Genomic DNA, 17,667 nt, shown 5'->3' with positions numbered 1-17,667 from the left:
GACAAAGTACTGGCAATCGTCACAATGCTGTAAACATGCTCCTTAATTAGCTGTATTACTTAAAAACCCTGCAAATAATAATAACCCTTAAAAAAATCAAATAACTATTAAGTTTACATGCACTTTTCTTTTCAATACAGAGCTGTCATCATGTTTTTTTTTTACTTGTCTTCCATATGAACAAAAAAAGTTATTGTGCAAATTTAGTATTTTTATGACAATTTCGAAGAGAAAATAAAGAATTACGTTTACATGCAGTTTACCTTTTCTGTGTTTGTATACAAGCGTTTTTTTACATTTGCAATCCATATGGAAAAATTTCATGTGCAAATTTTTATTTTCAGATTTTGTATTGCTTAAAAAATGTCAGGTGTCATATGACACATGTTGACATGGCATCAAAAATAAATATTTCAAAATTGTCTAGATTTACTCTTGAGTATTTGTGTATTTCTACTTCTTACTGAATTGATATCGGGGCATTTAAAATAACATAGAATCAAATTGCAAAATAAAGAATCAATATTGAATCGAAGTGGAAGGTTCTTAACAATGCCGAGCCCATTTCAGAATAGTTGCTAGAATCATTTAAAATGGTTTCCTTTACGGGGACCTGATTTTTGGTCCCCATACAGTAAGCGGTCCCCATTAGGTGACTGCTTTACCCCCAAGGGAAGAACAAATTACAACTCTTTTTGTTCTCTGCGGTGACTCCCAACTGGCTGCCTCTTGTCCACCCTGAATATTCACTGTGTCTTCTAATCAGCACACTCTAGTCCTTAAACGCATGCGGTTCTGACAAACAACAAAGCTGGCATGACCATAATTACATTTGTGATCCTTGTGCATCCTCTTCCTCACTGGCACAAGAGGCAGCCACAGTCTTGCCTCATTTGAGAGGTGCTGTTTTTCATCCCTTGTGATGACAGTCACTCTGTTGCCATTCCTGCCACGTGCTCGCCACGACCCCCATCTCGCTACTCGAGGCTGTTCTTTTCTTCCCTGAGCCGGAAGAGTCAGCATTTGTTGCACATTTTTTAGGACTTGATTAATTCAGCACAAAAGCAGACTGCTCTGCAAAGAGTTACCAGCCATTGACTTGTTTTCAGCGCACCGGCAAACACTCTGAGGCTTTACCCAAGACAGCCATTGCTGCTCTTGATGATGATGATGATGATGATGATGATGATGATGATGATGATGAGGGTGATGGCCAGGATGAGGACGATAGCCCATCCGATTAATGCAGGCTGTGACTCAAGAGGCCCGAGGCAGCTGGCTATTTATCCCTTGTCATGACACCTGACTGTGTAAATGGTGCCTGTCGGTTTGTTTTATTGTCAAGCACGGCTGACCTCGCCTCCTGGGCAGCAAAGACGGGGTCAGGAAACGACAGGGCAGTAAGAGCAATGGTACACACGATGGTCACTCGACTTACTCCCGTGTTACTGCCGGCCATATTAGTTTATATTGCGCTGCTACCTCTTCTATGGGGCAACTGAGTCCCTTGGGGGAAACTAAATTGAATTGTTGCCTCTGTTGCTTCATGGTACCAGTGGGTCTTTTTCCCTTCCTATTTTTGCACTTCACTCATGGTTATTTGAAAGCTAACATTTGTTCACTTGACGCAGTATTGTTGGGTGTTGTGTTTTACTCTTGTCTGGCCTTTTACGCTATTTGATATGTACTATAAACTATATTTAATGAAATTTGGAACCGCAATAGGCTGGCATATTTATAGGTTACTGACAAATACAGTAGTACCTTTACGTACGGGTGCCCCAACTTACGTCTTTCTCCAAGTTATGAGTCGTCGCTTGGTTGATTTTTTTGCTTTGTGAGCCAAAATTTGGGATAAGCATGACCTCCCTCTAAACTAAGCAGCCAACCCTACTCCAGCTCCTGATGTCACTAGGCCATGACCCTTAAAAGCACACGCCCAACACACGGATACAACAGTATGTACAGTAATTATACTGTATAAAACCAGTTTATTTATTTACATTCTTTTATGTTTTTATACAATACAGTGCAATTTTTCTTAAAATTAAATAACATTTCTACATCAAATTACCAATGCCGGCATGGCGGCTGACTGGTTAACAGTTCTGGGGACCGGGGTTCAAATCCCGGCCCTGCCCGGGTGGAGTTTGCATGTTCTCCCCGTGCCTGCGTGGGTTTTCTCCGGGCACTCCGGTTTCCTCCCACATCCCAAAAACATGCGCGATAGGTTGACTGGAGACTCTAAATTGTCTGTAGGTGTGATTGTGAGTGCGAATGGTTGTTTGTTTCGTGCGCCCTGCGATTGGCTGGCGACCGGTTCAGGGTGTACCCCGCCTCGCGCCCGAAGATAGCTGGGATAGGTTCCAGCACTCCCGCGACCCTAGTGAGGATAAGCGGTAAAGGAAATGGATGGATGGATGGTTACCAATGTACCTGAGCATCAGCCTTTGGGATGCAGTGATGTTATCCACATTATTTTTCTGCAAGATACATTATCCCCACCCCATCCATCCATCCATCCATCCATCCATCCATCCATCCATCGCCCACTGCCTTCAGGTCTGATCCTGCTTTGATCAATGCCACACCCATGCTCTCAACAGAGCCAAGGGGTAAATGGAGCCATTAATTACCCACCTCAGAGCTCGTTACCCTGGTTGAGCACTTTCAGCTTTCAGCTTTTCAGGTTGTAATTCAACCGCTGGCCCAGAGGTTGATGGTAATAACAGAGGGTGCCCGTCCATACGGATGATCGCCCACTGATAGACGATCCACTGGGCCGGACATGACAGAAGTGATGTCAAGGGTGTCAAGAATGATCAAGAAGTAAGTGACACATCACTTTGGTACTGGGATTACTTTGTGAGAAATATAATTCATTATCCCCTTTTCCAGAACTGAGACAAATAACAGAAATGAGTAATGACCTCTTGGACGTTCACTTGCTCCAAATGTAAACAATAGGTCAGATTTTAACTGCTGTGGAAATGACAAAACTGATGCCGTAATGAGACTGAATTGCTAATGAGCTAAATCATGGCAATGGCAGTTTAATTAAATCCCCGGACTTTGCTAACTAATAACATTACCCCATTAGAGACACCTTGACTGATCAATATATTTTGCTGCTGCTGACTAGTGAAGATTTAGGTAAATTGCTCTCTGCTAATTACCCCCCTTTGTTTATCCCACAGTATAATTGTCCGCATCATAAAATTCTTGCTTGTTGCTTCAGTGTGTCCAGCATATAAACACTGTTTATTATTCAGCCCCTGATGTTTTCATTGCACTGTGGTAGAAAATTGCATGTTTGTGTCAAGCATTTTTACCCCAGGCCCATACTGAGCCTCAATCCCCAGTTTATCCCTCTATTACATACCTTTTCCATATCATCTCATTCTGTGCACTTTGCACCTTTCTCCTCTAACTCGTTCCCTTCCCCATCATCCCTCCTCACGTCCCGTCCTTTCCTTTTTGAGCCCTGCACTCATTACACTGATGGCCGTATGATTGTCTTGAATGGTACACGCTCTCCCCGGTGTCTCTTCACTAGGCCTTGGTCTGCAGCTTGCTCATGCAGTAGAATGACAGCTGCTCCAATTCTTGCTCTGTGAGCACAACGACATCCTGGCACCTACTGCTCAGCCCAATGACCTATTGATATACAGTAGTTTAATCACACACTTGCAACGGACCAGAGAATTGCCTGTGGTTCTTTAGCTAGGATTCTTCTCAGCAAATACACAGGTGCCAGAAAGTGAAGTCGAGTTACAAGGAAATGTACCTGTTCAGTAATTTATGTATGGAATACTGTGTGGATATATTTAATAAAGTGGAATAAATTCTCAAAAATCTGATTTCAGAACTCAGCCGCAAGCGTTCTCCTTTCATCTTTGCACTACACAGTCAAGGGCCAGCACTGACGCCACCCTGAAATATGGCTTCCTTCTATTATTCATCCTTAATGGTGCGTATTTCAGAATTACCTGCTACCACTGAAATGCAAACTGTGCAAGCTTTATCTAATGTTGTGTCCCATTTCTTCCCTCTACCCTCATTCTTCATGCTTCCCCATTAGGCTTGACACAATGTTATTTTCCTATGCTAACATTTATATTGTGAGGCCCACCAATCTTCATTTTGCGATTGTTTCTGGTGACAATCTGGGTCTTCAGAGTCATTTGAGATTTTGTGGAGCGGCATTAGCTCATCTTTAAGGACTTGGGCCGGAAGGCTAAGGTTCATGTCCCACTGTGAACAAATGTAAAAGTGGCACCAAGTTGTTGGAGAGATGCTTGCTAGTCTCCTTCCTAGCTACTGCCGAAGTGCCCTTGAGCAAGGCACTGTCCCCCGACCCCTAGCTGAAGAGGTGCAGTACACTTTGTGCGCACCTTTCACTCTGACATCTGTTCTTGCCTTCTTGCATGTGTATAATCCGGTTCTGCTTTTGCCTACAAATTAGAAAAGTGATGGCCACTGCGAATACTCAAAACACAACGCATTTGTCCACAATATCAAACAATTCTCTTAAATATGGCCCTAGACTTGAAGACTCTAAATTGCCCTTAAGTGTGAACTTGTCCGCGAATGGTTGTTTGTTTATATGTGCCCTGCGATTGGCTGGCGACCAGTTCAGGGCGTACCCCGCCTCTCGCCCGAAGATTGCTGGGATACGCTCCAGCACGGCCGTGACCCCTAGTGAGGATAAGCGGAACGGAAGATGAATGAATGAATGAATGTCCATAGACGGGGAATATTTTGCTTCTCCAAATCTGTTCCGTCATCTTCGCAATTGCTCCCCGGTTCACGTCCCTCGATGTCGCTGCGGCCACGTTTTTCCCCCCCCTATAAGACCCCAAAATCTCAATCAGTCAACTCAACCACAGTTGACTTTTCCTCTCTACTGTATTTCCATTTTGTCATCTGGGAGGCGACGGTTCAAGAAGTAACAAGCCTGTTTTGACAACGTAAGCGGGAGAACATGCAGATTTCTGTGTTCAAATGTGGGGAGCAAAAGTAAATAGTGGTCAGAAAAACAACAACATTGGAGTAAAGAACAAATACCTGAAATCTATAAATCTGTCTGTCTGTCTATCTGTCTGTCTGTCTGTCTGTCTGTCTGTCTATCTATCTATCTATCTATCTATCTATCTATCTATCTATCTATCTATCTATCTATCTATCTAGCTATCTAGCTATCTATCTAACAAAAATGTGATATAATTCTTAATCCTTGGGGTGTTTTGATGAAAGCATGCCGCATATATAAAGACACCCAGCAACTGTTTTAAAATGAAAACAAATTGCATGTCTCATTTGAGCTTATTTCGTTTGAAAATTATTACTGTATTCTTTCCCTCCCCAAAATGCAACTTTGCTCTTACAATATTAGGGCTTTTATCTCATAATATTACAATTTTATTCTGCATACAGTGCTATATTACTCGAAGGTACCATCGTCAGCAGCAATCTAGCTCTGCTCTGAGAACATTGTTAACCAAGCAGAAATGAACTTTAACGCAGTCCTGATGGCTACATTTGGGAGCAATTATACAGTATGTCCAGTATTTAAGCATATTTGTCAGGCAAAGCCATATTTTAAGCAGGTGACGAGTGATTCTACTGGTTTGTTCCCTGGGGAATACAAATCAGTGGATCTCTATTTCGAATGAGAGCCTGAAAACAGATGGCTCACTTTACTTCTTTCTTTTCTCTTTATAAAACAAATCAGAGTAAGCTCTTAGCTCTAATGTTTCCTTTCTATAATCCCTAAAGCGCTTGTTACAATAATACCCTTACAACTTATCAGTTGCTGCCTTGAGACGGTCTTCCACATTTTTACTACTGCTCTGTGCTGCTGCTAGTTTGGTGTAGGTATTTTTAATACAATGTTTGAAGACACTACTGTACTTAAAAACCATCGCTGTTTTCGTTCAACTATGAACTTGGCAACACATTCACATTCTTTTACAAACTGAGAAGACTGCACCCATTGTCAAAACACAACCCGCTTTATGGATAAATTGTTTGTTTTAACTATTTTCTTGTTATTATTGTCAGCCTGATTAATCTAAATAAATATTGTTCTGTGTTTAAAAATGAAAGAGAATTACAGTGTTAGACACTGACGGCAGTTGTCATTGCCTCTCATTCTCCATATATCATATCATAATGATGTGCAGGCGAAAATCTGTTTCACTGCTTGCTCACCTGGGTCTCTCTAATCTCTCCTAGAATGGCTTTCATCATGCCTAATTACCTCTGCAGGGAATTTTGGAAGATCCAGCAGTGCTCACTAGGCTCTGATGACAATGGGGTTAAAAAGTGCACCACATGGGATTAATGAAGGGTTAAAGCAGCAAAGATGAAGTGAGGACATGATGTCTAACTAATGTCTGAGGCTGCATAAATTATCTGATACTGTCCTTACCCCTGGCGCGTGATGATTTTACAACAGAAAGGGGTCAAGTATAGCTGCCTGACAGGCCAAAGAGAAAATTAGCTTATGGTATGATCGCCCAATAGGCTGTTTGAATGGCAAACTAGGAGCTGATTGCGTCATGGGCCTGGACAAAGAGCTAACCTTGCCAGTGAGTTTATTCCTCCTTTTCACTAAACAGTAGCCACATTGCCCCACACTCCCATTGACGCTCGGGGTTCAAAGTGTGCCAAGCCCACGGATAGTTTTAAATGACTAGGATTGGTATTTGTTTGTCCACCACATTCGAGGTCCACATCGGTGTAAGTTAGGCTTGAAATAGAAAGACTAGTAGACCGAGTCATGTTCGTATTTCTTCATTCGTTTTTTTTGTATTACCTTATCAGGAAATAACAGCTGTTATAATTTTTCCAATCTGCTTGGATGTACTAAGACAAGTGTTTAAAAGTTGACCGAATATGGTGAAACGTTGGATGCAGTGGCAAAAGGCCCATAGAGGGTCTCAAATCCCTAGTGTAGTGTGCTGTCAGAAGCAACTACGATCCTTACATACGATCCTGCTGACGAAATGTTTATGCCATTAAAATCCTCCCGAGCCCCAATGCTGCACAATTTGCACATGCCAGTTTCCACAACTGGATGAGGGGGCGGTAGTAGTCAATGCTTAAGGCAACTACAGTATATTATAGAGACACATTTGCCCGAGCCTTTTCTATTGGCTCTCTGTGTTCTGGTCTACGCGTGCTGACCCTAACTAAACACATACATATTGTAGTAAAAGATTTTCAATTAGGGCACGCCTGCCGCATGGCAAGCGGCCACCTCGTGCACATGCACCCTCACCTACACAATGAATAGGCTGGTCTGATATTGGAAAGAGCCAGAACAGTACCCCTGGCAGAGTCTGTAAATGTTGTTTACTTAACAGCGTTCTTGATAGATATCATTTGTAAGTGCACTCATTTGATTATTGTTAATATTTATCCTATGTTTGGTTCACTTACCAATGTAGCGGACGTGCTCGCGCGAAACTGAGGTGTCACAGTGACACCCCCACAGCTTGATAAACTGCTTTCTTCCAAGCGGCTCTGCTGTTCGAGACAACCACAAGAAGATGCCTACTGAACCCTAAATTAATTTGCAGGTCCCCTCGAAATCTTGGTTTACAGTCATGAAAGAGTCATTTTCTTCGTTTGAACTGACAGCAGCCAAAAGGGAGAGGTCGACAAATGTGCACGCAAGGCACCACCCACTGGGGTTTGAGAGCACTGCAATCCATAAACTTCCATTCAGTTGGTTTTAACTGAAGATAAAATGTCTGTTTTGATATTTCTCGAATTCTGCAGAAATATTCCCAATGTATGCCTTGATGTCTGTGTCAGTGTACCGACTTTACCGGTGCAGCTACTAGACTTTGAGAACTGTTTGTCCTGATTTAAAACTCCAAGCAGCAGGAAATGTGATTGAACCATCAGCAGTTGATTTGCCAAGACTAAAGTTTAAACAGTCATTCTACATGCTTGATCTATGAGTAAAGAGTACAAAGTTGTGAGTATTTTATATTATTATATGATTTTAAACCATTTTATGGGTCAAAATTGTAGACAAGATTCAAGCTGATGGGTGTGGTCTTGTCTGGTCCTCGGTTCCCTTCAACACGCCCCCTGGGTATTTAACCGATGGCTCCCACCTCTGCCTCTCTCTCTTGGTTCTTCACTCTTGCGTTGCTTCCTGGCTCTTGCTACCATCTACCCAGCAACAGGGCGGCCTTTCGCCACCCCTCCCCCTGCCCTTCCTTTTGTTCGGACACGCGAACCCGAATGAGAACGGACTCGTCTTCCCAGCCTCTACGTGGGCTAGGTGATCAGAGCAGCTGTTACTAAAAGTACCAGGTACGCTTACAGGCTAGTGTGCTCGCTTTGAAACTGCTAGCGAGTCCCTGAAAAAGCAGGAAGAGAACCGGTCGCAACCGCCCACAGAACCCTTGAAGAACAACTTCTTTCCCTTATTCCGCCTGTTTTTGTTTTATTTTTCTGCTTCTTTTTCGTCAACCAAACCTGTCTCCATGCCTCCTGAGACGTGCGCAGAAAGACGACTCCCAAAGACCAGCTGATCTACGTTCGCGAGTAACACAACAGTGGTTGCCAGACTACAATATTAGTGCCTAATAATTTCGGGGAAATAACTAGCTTCACACAAAATCCCAATTTTGTCCTCTCGCTCTCTCTCTCTCTCTCGTCCGGACTGGACCCATTAAACGCTCACGTTTTCAACTTTGGTCCAACACACAATGTTCTATTTCTATTTGGCACTATTTGTAGTCAGACCCCTCTTTGTGATTCCCTATAGATCCCTCGTAGAATTAGTTTAATACTCGATAAAATTCCACTCTTGGTTGTGTTTTGTGTGTGTTTTGAGTTTAAGTAAGCCTCTGTCATCTAGAACTCATATTTCATAAAATGTAGCAACCTTTAGATTATGAAACTGATAAAAGGTTTGTTGTCGCTTTCTCCTAAATCTTATACATATAAAAAGTGAGGTTGCCCCTTTACGAGGCAAATTAATTTGATTTTAACGTTAAAGTGTAAATCGGACTAACCCGGAAGTGAACGCAGGCGTTTACCTTCCTTTGTATCTTTTACCAAATTAATTACATTTTTGTTTCAACCAATGCACGCTACACCAATCTGTATTTAGTTAGACTTTCACTCTTTGAACCCCACTAACACACACACACACACACACATGTGCAATGGTACACACTGGTACAGCATGAAGCACTAATGCATATTTCCTTCTTTCTTGTGGGTTTTGTGTTTATGTTTAAAAAGATTAGTTTTTTTTATCCTGATCTAATTGTTTTGGATTCATGACAGGGCTCATGTTTTGTTTTATTCTACTATTTATTTTTAATGTATGTCGAAATGGAAATTACATTTTATTTTGGTTCTAAATTTACTGTATTATTGCATGCGCCCTGACCAACCTTGTTTGTGGCCCTTTTATATTTGTAATTGTGTACTCCTGGTATAGAAGTAGCAAGCAGTATGGAAAACATGATTAGGGGATTTATATAATAACTCTTCTCTGTGTGGGAGGTAAATGGTTTGTGGAATAATGTACAGTAAAATAAAATGTTGTACAGTACTGTTGAGTGGATTAGCGCATTCTGTATTAAATCTAAACTACAAAACAATGTTGGGGCCATTTGTGTTCTGCATTTTGCTACTTGTTACTATCTGGATGCATTTTGATCTTGTGTCTTCGCCTGAGGTAGTCACTCTAATTAGTTTACATCTGGTGAATATTGTTGTGTGTGTGTGTGTGTGTACATATGCAGGGTAGCATCTGTACATGAAGCGTGACTCCATGTCTACGACATCAAGCCTGCCCGCCCTATTTTCCATGTGGTTTCCTTGACCGTAGGGGGACGCGAGTTTCTGATGGTCTTCCACTTGAATACAGTTGGCCTGGTGCCCAAAGCGTAGCCTGTGACCTCCTTGACTCGCTCTCTCCTTTTCTGTATTCTCTGCATTATTTTTCTACACCTGTGGCCTCTCGGCTGCTTCTGCCCAATGTATACAGACACACATGCACACTGAATAAATATGGAGCTAATGTGTGTCCATACCCTATGCACACACTCAGTCAGGGGGAGAGGAAATGCTTGATTCTTATCCTGTTTGTGTGCCTCATATTGTTTTTGTGTCCTTTAGAGAATATTTGAACAAGCAGAACATCTGACAAAATGTCCCATTTCTGCACTCTCTATTCCCACTGCTTTTCCTCCGGAGGCCGTGATCACATTTGTGACACAGATCTTCTGTTTCAAAATCAAATATCACTGACTCCACATCTAAAATGAACAGGCTTTGTTCTAGTGAAGGTTATGTGGATGTGCATGTGTATTTTCATGCTGCTGTTTCTTGCTTAGATACAGTATCGGTGTTGGGGACAGCAAACACATGTAGTACAGCATGCCTGCATCTCTGTTTTTCTCCTTTTTCTCTCCTGATTTTGATTGTCCATTTGCTGGTCCTTGTCCATTCACATTGGGTCATGGTGAATGTGAGTTAATCTCTGTGTTTGTGTGAGGCTGCTGCTAGACACACGTCTCTCGGCAGGGCATTAGCCCTCTGTAAAGGCAAGGTAAAAGCAGCCAGAACACACAGAAGCAAACAGTGAGAGCTCCTGGCGAACCTCCCAGGCATGGGCTCCTCATTCCATTTTCCGGCAGAGGAACCCTTCAAAGAGAATTGAATTATGGAACCTATTTTGGAACGATGCTCGATATAGTTTATAGCAAATATGTAAATAAATGTTGATAATGTAAAATGTATGTGACTGTTTGCTGTTTGACTCTGTTTGACTGGGAAGATACAAAACAGTAAATTGACAGGGCAGCAAAAATGTATCAAAAGTATATAGGATATTTGATAAACCGTGAAAGGAGATTCATGTATTCATTCATACAGTACATTTTAACACTGGGTTTAGTATGTTATGTATACAGTTGAACTGCCCCTGCAACACAAATTTTTTTTAGGAAAAATAGTGTTGAAGTTACGCAATACCTTGGAGTTTGATTGGCTGCCATGCGTGATGTCACACGAGACGGTAGCATGCAGTATCAAAGGAGACTCCAGCGTACCTCACAAGCTCTGTCTTCACCCACATGGAAATTATTAATTCTGTGTTTTGATTTTTCTTTGGATGTTTTTTTGTGCAGGCGGCCTGGCTTAGCACATCTGCCTCACAGTTCTGAGGACCCGAGTTCAAATCTGGCCTTGCCTGTGTGGAGTCTGCATGTTGTCCCCGTGCCTGCGTGGAGTTTTTCCGTCTACTCCTATTTCCTCCTACATTCTAAAAAAAAAACCCCAAAAAACCATGCATGGTAGGTCAATTTAAGACTCGAAATTTCACGTAGTGTCATGATCTGCTTTTTAGTTTAGATTATATTTAGTTTTATTTCATGTTTTCCTGTCCACCAGTTCTTGTCAGCCCTCTACCTTGACTCAACCAATCAGGTGTTCCTCGTTGTCTCATCAATTTGTTTGTATTTAATTCCTTGCTTTCTTTCAGTCAATGTTGCAGCATTGTCGTGTTTCAAATGTCATTTGTCTTAGCTCATGTTTACAGACCCTGTCATGTTAATTAGTGATCAGTATTTTTGTTTCTTTGTTACTTTGATTATAGATTTTTGGGCTGTGTTAAGTTAATATTTAGATCATGAGTCATCAACTGTTATCAAAGCCTGCTGAAATGCGACCCTAACCAAGACAAGAGCTATAGAAAATTTAAGGATGCACCGTGGTTAATCTGTTCTGGATTTCCAGTTTGTATCAAACGGCAACAAAAACAAAGGCGGTATAAATACACGACAAAATGAACTGTTTAATATTTTTTATTAAGCAAAGTGTCCTACACAAGGATATAACTGCACATTTTATAAATACAAAATGTTAATTTGATGTACCTTGAACACTGAAACAATAGTTGCCTGTCCCCACCTTGTTGTTGAAAAAGGGCGATCCTTTAAAATTAAGTATTAAATAGTATGAGGGTGTTTATTTGATTACGGGCCTTTTTAAATATATATAATCAAATAAACACCCATGATGGATGGATGGAATTGTAATGGCTTGTAGAAAAAGAGGTCATTCTGTTTGTGAAAGAGGACCCTTCTTAGTCAAGTAGGTGGAGTCTTATCAGAGCAGTGATAAATATTGTAGCCTTCTGGGTTTTGTTTTGAAAGAAGCTGCTTTGTCAGTAGAAAGCCGCAACATGCACTGCTCTATATGCAGCTGAAAGTAATGTGAGGTGAACCACAGTTCAAGAGGATGCTAAGGAAATGATTTTTTAAACTTCTCATTATAAGACACGAGTTACCAGTTAAGTGATTGACCATAGTGAATACAAAAAAAAAACTAAAAATATGAACCAATTTGCAATAGCCAACAGTTTCCTTTTATGAACTACTGTATTCAAATAGAACAAAATAATCAGTGTTGTTGAGATGAAAACAAACCTCAAATGTTGACTTCAGACTCAAGTGAAAACACATTTTAGTCTATAATGAGACACCACCCACTCAAACGCTCACCCCACCTCCCCCCACAAATGAAATATTACACAAGCAGATGGCAAGTGTGATGGCCGCACAGACAAACACAATTGGCTACCTAAGCAGATGTTTTGAACAAAATAAAACACCTACAAATTGTAAACTCAAATGGAACCTTTGTCAGAAAAGGCGTTTACACATAGAGTAGCGAGCAAACAGATGTGGGTGAAAGTGCAATCGATGCAAAAGGCCAAGGGTTGTCCCCGTGAGTGTACATTGTAAAGAGAAGTGAGGGACCTGTGTATCCATAACTTGAATCGAGACCTCAAGAAACACAAAACAGCAGGTTGGGTGAGAGCGGCTGAGCACAAGATGAAGAGTAAGGGAAAGATAGGGGGAGCAGATGGGTGAGCCATCTGGTATATGGAGGAAAAGTGAGGGACATGAAAAGAGGAGGGAGTGTGTGTGTGTGTGTGTGTGTGTACAATGGGAGTTGGGAATCTACAATATGTCCATCCATTTTCAACACCGCTTATCCTGGTTAGGGTCATGGGGCGCTGGAGCCTATCCCAGCTGACTTGGGGCAAAAGGCAGACTACACCCTGAACTGGTCACCAGTCAGTCACAGGACACATATAGACGCGGACAACCATTCGCACTGTCATTGAGTGAGAACTGAGCCCACGCTGCCCGCACCAAAGTCAGGCGAGTGTACCACTACACCCTACACCATCAGTGACTTCTACAATATGTGTGTGGATGAAGTGGAAGTCTTGTGTACGAGGTCCAGTGGCCAAGTGCCAATGGTCAGTGCAGCACATACACACAAGAGCGCACTAAAATCTACACAATCACCATCAAAGGATCATGATGCTCTATGTGAGCATTAAAAAGGACATGTTATGGAGAATTGAGTTTTTAATTGCTTGGATACAAATACTTGAGTCTCTGGAGTGCCTGCATGCACCCACCCATCAAAAAGTGGGAAATTGAGTAAGTTTTTGTTTGCTGCCTATTTTAAAAAAATGGGGCTGCAAACAAGCTGTTCTGGATGTCGCTGGATTGTGACACAACACTGCAACTAGTTTACATAATACCTCCCCACATAGAGTTTCTCCATCAATGACTTGGCAGCTAGGCTGGGTGAAGATCCGCCATTTACAAGCGTCAGCCAGGTTCCGTGTACGGGACTACAGGGAAGCACTCATGTCTAAGGCAAAAAGTAAGCAGAACTACAGTGTTTGTGCAGATTAGTGTTACTTTATAAAATTTTCATGCTCGAATGGTTGGTGAAATTGTCCATGTGAGGGTGGGGGTACAGTGTTTATGATTTGTGACCTCACTATAGCACAGATTTTTCAAGCGATCGTAAGAACAATGACACAAACACAATGAGAACACTTACTGTACGTAAGCAGGAGCTGCTGTCAGCCACAGCTCATGCGCAGACACTCACACAGAGACTCGCTGATGTCTCCCACCACCTCACCAGGCCCCACTTCTTAAAGCTACACATTTAAGTTACCACACATAGGCTACATTATGTAATTGGCTAAGACATCTGGATCGGGTAGTTTTAACAAGAAGATGACTTTAAATGACTGCTGTACATAGCCTGTCAAATAAAATGTATTGCGAGAAGGGATCGGGTCGAGCAAACAAGTTGAAGAGTTTGAAGACGAAACATTGGTGATAGGTTGATCTGAAAATGTAACATTTTTAACGGCATTTTTGGAAGTAGAAAAGACACTAAATTCTGGGAGTAATTGAGTCAATGGCAAACAGTAGCCATGTCCAAACAAAGTATTGTAATTTCTCGTGTATAATGCGCACCCATGTATAATACGAACCCCCAAAGTTGACCTCAAAATTCTGGAAAACCCTTCTACCTATGTATAATGCATTTTGCTTCTACCCAAATGATCAAAACATGAAGTATTAGCTGTAGTTTTTTAGTTTTTTTCAAAGAATTATTCTGAAGTTAAGCACTTTATTTGAACACGTAATACCTTATTTTTATTTACTTGCTCCTATTTTGAAATTCACAGCCCTACTTTTATTTAGTAAATGAGAAAACACAGTTGTGCTCAGATGTTTAATTACCCAGGCAGAATTTGTAAGATGTGTACAGTTCTTTAAAGAAAAGATGAAAGACCAGGCGAAACACATTAAATTTTATTTGAATGGGATTCAAATTAAACTGTCATCACATTAATCAAAACATAACTATAAATAAATTAATGATGGTTGTTGTTTAGTCATCAGTCATATTTAATAAAAAACAACAATATTTCACAAATTCTCCCTGAGTATGTAAACTTATGAGCACTATTGTACATATATGCAGTCACATGTACCCCTGTAATATTGGAATTAAAGTGTAGGCTACACCTTTTTCATAACCTCTAGGGGGCGGTGGCATATTGTAATGAAAGCTTTTTCATAACATCTAGATGTTGGCATGCATTTATAAAATAGGAAAGTCTTTTTCATTCCCCCCTATACCTCTGTATAATGCGCACTATTGACTTTTGACAATTGTTCCGGGAAAAAAAATGTGCATTATACACGAGAAATTACGGTAGGTGTGTGTATGTTAATTTTTACGAGATATATTTCATCTCTATCAAAGTGGAAACTTTTGAGAACTTTTGAGTTACTGTACTCTGCCTCTGTTTGTCTCTCTCTCTCTTAAATATTTCACTTTGACAAATTCAAGAATAAAGGTGATTTGAACAGCGGTCACTGTATATATTTTTATTTTCATTAGATTTTCGTTATTTTGTTAATTGAAATAAGTTAACCCCTTACAGTCTCACCAGCCATGACATTACGAGCACTTGACATCCATATTAATTGAACAATGTTTATTATTGTGGTTATAGTTTGCACTTAGTCACTATTGTAGTGGTTTGTTTGCCTGACTTCTGTGCAGGCAGTGTTGGTTCAGTTCCTACTCAGTGATTTTATAAATGCAAGTCTGAATAGGTGTCTGACTCTATATGTACCCTGTGATTAACTGGCGAATGGTCCAGAGTGTACCCTGCTTCTTTTCCAAAGTCAGATGAGATCAGCTCCAGCTCATCGCAACTGTGAACAGCCTAAGCGGCATAGAAAATGGATGGATGGATGTTTTTCAATGTCAGTGTTACGGTTTCCTTTGAAGAAACTGTTTTCTTCTAGCTTTGAAGATTCATGTTGTAAGGAAGATTGGAGTACATCCATCCATCCATCCATTTTCTGAGCCGCTTCTCCTCACTAGGGTCGCGGGCGTGCTGGAGCCTATCCCAGCTGTCATCGGGCAGGAGGCGGGGTACACCCTGAACTGGTTGCCAGCCAATCGCAGGGCACATAGGAACCAACAACCATTCACACCTACGGGCAATTTAGAGTCTCCAATTAATGCATGTTTTTGGGATGTGGGAGGAAACCGGAGTGCCCGGAGAAAACCCACGCAGGCACGGGGAGAACATGCAAACTCCACACAGGCGGGGTCGGGGATTGAACCCCGCACCTCAGAACTGTGAGGCTGACGCTCTAACCAGTCGGCCACCGTGCCGCGGAGTACATCCATCCATAAAAAAATCCCATTACAAAATTTATCATTTTGTGCAGATGACACTTCAGTCTCATGCACTCATACTGTAAGTGTATTTGCCGTTTACGTGGCCCACGCCTGCATTTACCAGAAAATGGGCATACAAACATGGATGGAAATATTTCAGCAGGTTATTTCACCCTGAACCGGTCGCCAGCCAATCGCAGGGCACATAGAAACAAACAACCATTCGCACTCACATTCACACCTACGGGCAATTTAGAGTCATCAATTAACCTCCCATGCATGTTTTTGGGATGTGGGAGTAAACCGGAGTACCCGGAGAAAACCCACGCAAGCACGGGGAGAACATCCAAACTCCACACAGGCGGGGCCGGGGATTGAACCCCGGTCCTCAGAACTGTGAGGCAGACGCTCTAACCACTAGTACCGTGCCGCCGCATTTTAGATCCTGTTATTAAATATAGATGAGTGAATAATAAAACAGTGGAACAGAAAATGTTATATTTTGCTCAATTATGACACACTTAACTGTGTATTCTGTGGTGCATCCTTAATAAAACTAACATTGGTGAATGCGGCGGGACGGTGACCTAGTGGTTAGGTAGTTGTAGCACATCCATCTCATAGTTCTAGCTTAGTACTTACTCTGGATTCCTGTCATTACAAAAACATACAAGTTAATTTCGTTAAGGACTTTGGTGTGAGTGTGAATGGTTGTTTGTGTGCTACATTCTCCTTAAAATCGCATAAATGGGGCTTAGGTGTAGAGCACAATCTTTTGTTTTCTTTTGTATCTTATAAGAATGATGCCCCATTTTTGCACAATGGTCTTTATGGTCACAATGGCTGCTTTATTTTGCTCACTGACAAACAACTGATTTTAAGTATACTGAGAGGACACTGAGCCTATATACACATAACCGTACATCTAATCTCTTGTTATGATGGCGCCGTTGTGACTCCTTGCTCTTTGTCAAAATAAAATTCAGCAGCAATAGCAGCATATTGTTAAAAACATGACATAAAACATTTTCATTGGTGGTTTCGATACGCCGTGTGCACAGTACATAAAGGAGAATTCCAAGATTCACATCACATTAAAAAGCCAAATTCATCATTAAATGCACATGCTGTATATGTATGCATAGGACAGCGACAGTATGATTTTCTGTTGCTGTGTTGATACTGAACTGTGAGCGATAACAATGCAATATCATTTTCTTTGCCCCACAAACGGTTTCAGTAAGGGCAGTGAAATAAATTCATGCTATCACAGAAAAAGATAACTGGATTAAAAAAAAAAAAATATCTATAATAGGTCACATTAATACAAGTTTGTCACATGTATTTATTTCAACGTGCAATTTTCTACAGATGAAACTATTGAGTTACAGTTATAGTTGACTTGGAGACATGGTAGTTGTCTCCTTCCACACAAACAGAATGGACAAGCATATTATATCTCACTCCTAGTAGGAAGCTAAATAAATGCTTCATTTTTCAAGGTTGCATGCTGTTACATGGTCATCTACCAAAACAAATCACAGAACCAAATGTTTGGATGTGCCAAAACACTCATTAATTGCAAGGAAAGTAATT

The 17,667-nt window shown here is 41.3% G+C and overlaps 1 protein-coding gene across 2 annotated transcripts in view; it reads left to right on the top strand.

Moving 5' to 3' along the window:
• The first annotated feature begins 11,126 nt into the window (after positions 1-11,126).
• The window catches only part of LOC133489023 (uncharacterized), a 214,509-nt gene continuing 207,968 nt past the window's right edge, over positions 11,127-17,667 (top strand). For both annotated transcript variants that reach the window (XM_061797643.1, XM_061797642.1), the window contains exon 1: positions 11,127-11,336. The gene's annotated coding sequence lies outside the window, so the exon portion shown is untranslated. The remainder of the gene's footprint in view (positions 11,337-17,667) is intronic.

This window comes from Phyllopteryx taeniolatus, chromosome 14 (assembly GCF_024500385.1).
Source record: "Phyllopteryx taeniolatus isolate TA_2022b chromosome 14, UOR_Ptae_1.2, whole genome shotgun sequence".
Taxonomy (NCBI): domain Eukaryota; kingdom Metazoa; phylum Chordata; class Actinopteri; order Syngnathiformes; family Syngnathidae; genus Phyllopteryx; species Phyllopteryx taeniolatus.
The sequence above is the reverse complement of the archived record's forward strand: the minus strand, read 5'-3'. Positions and strand labels throughout refer to the sequence as shown.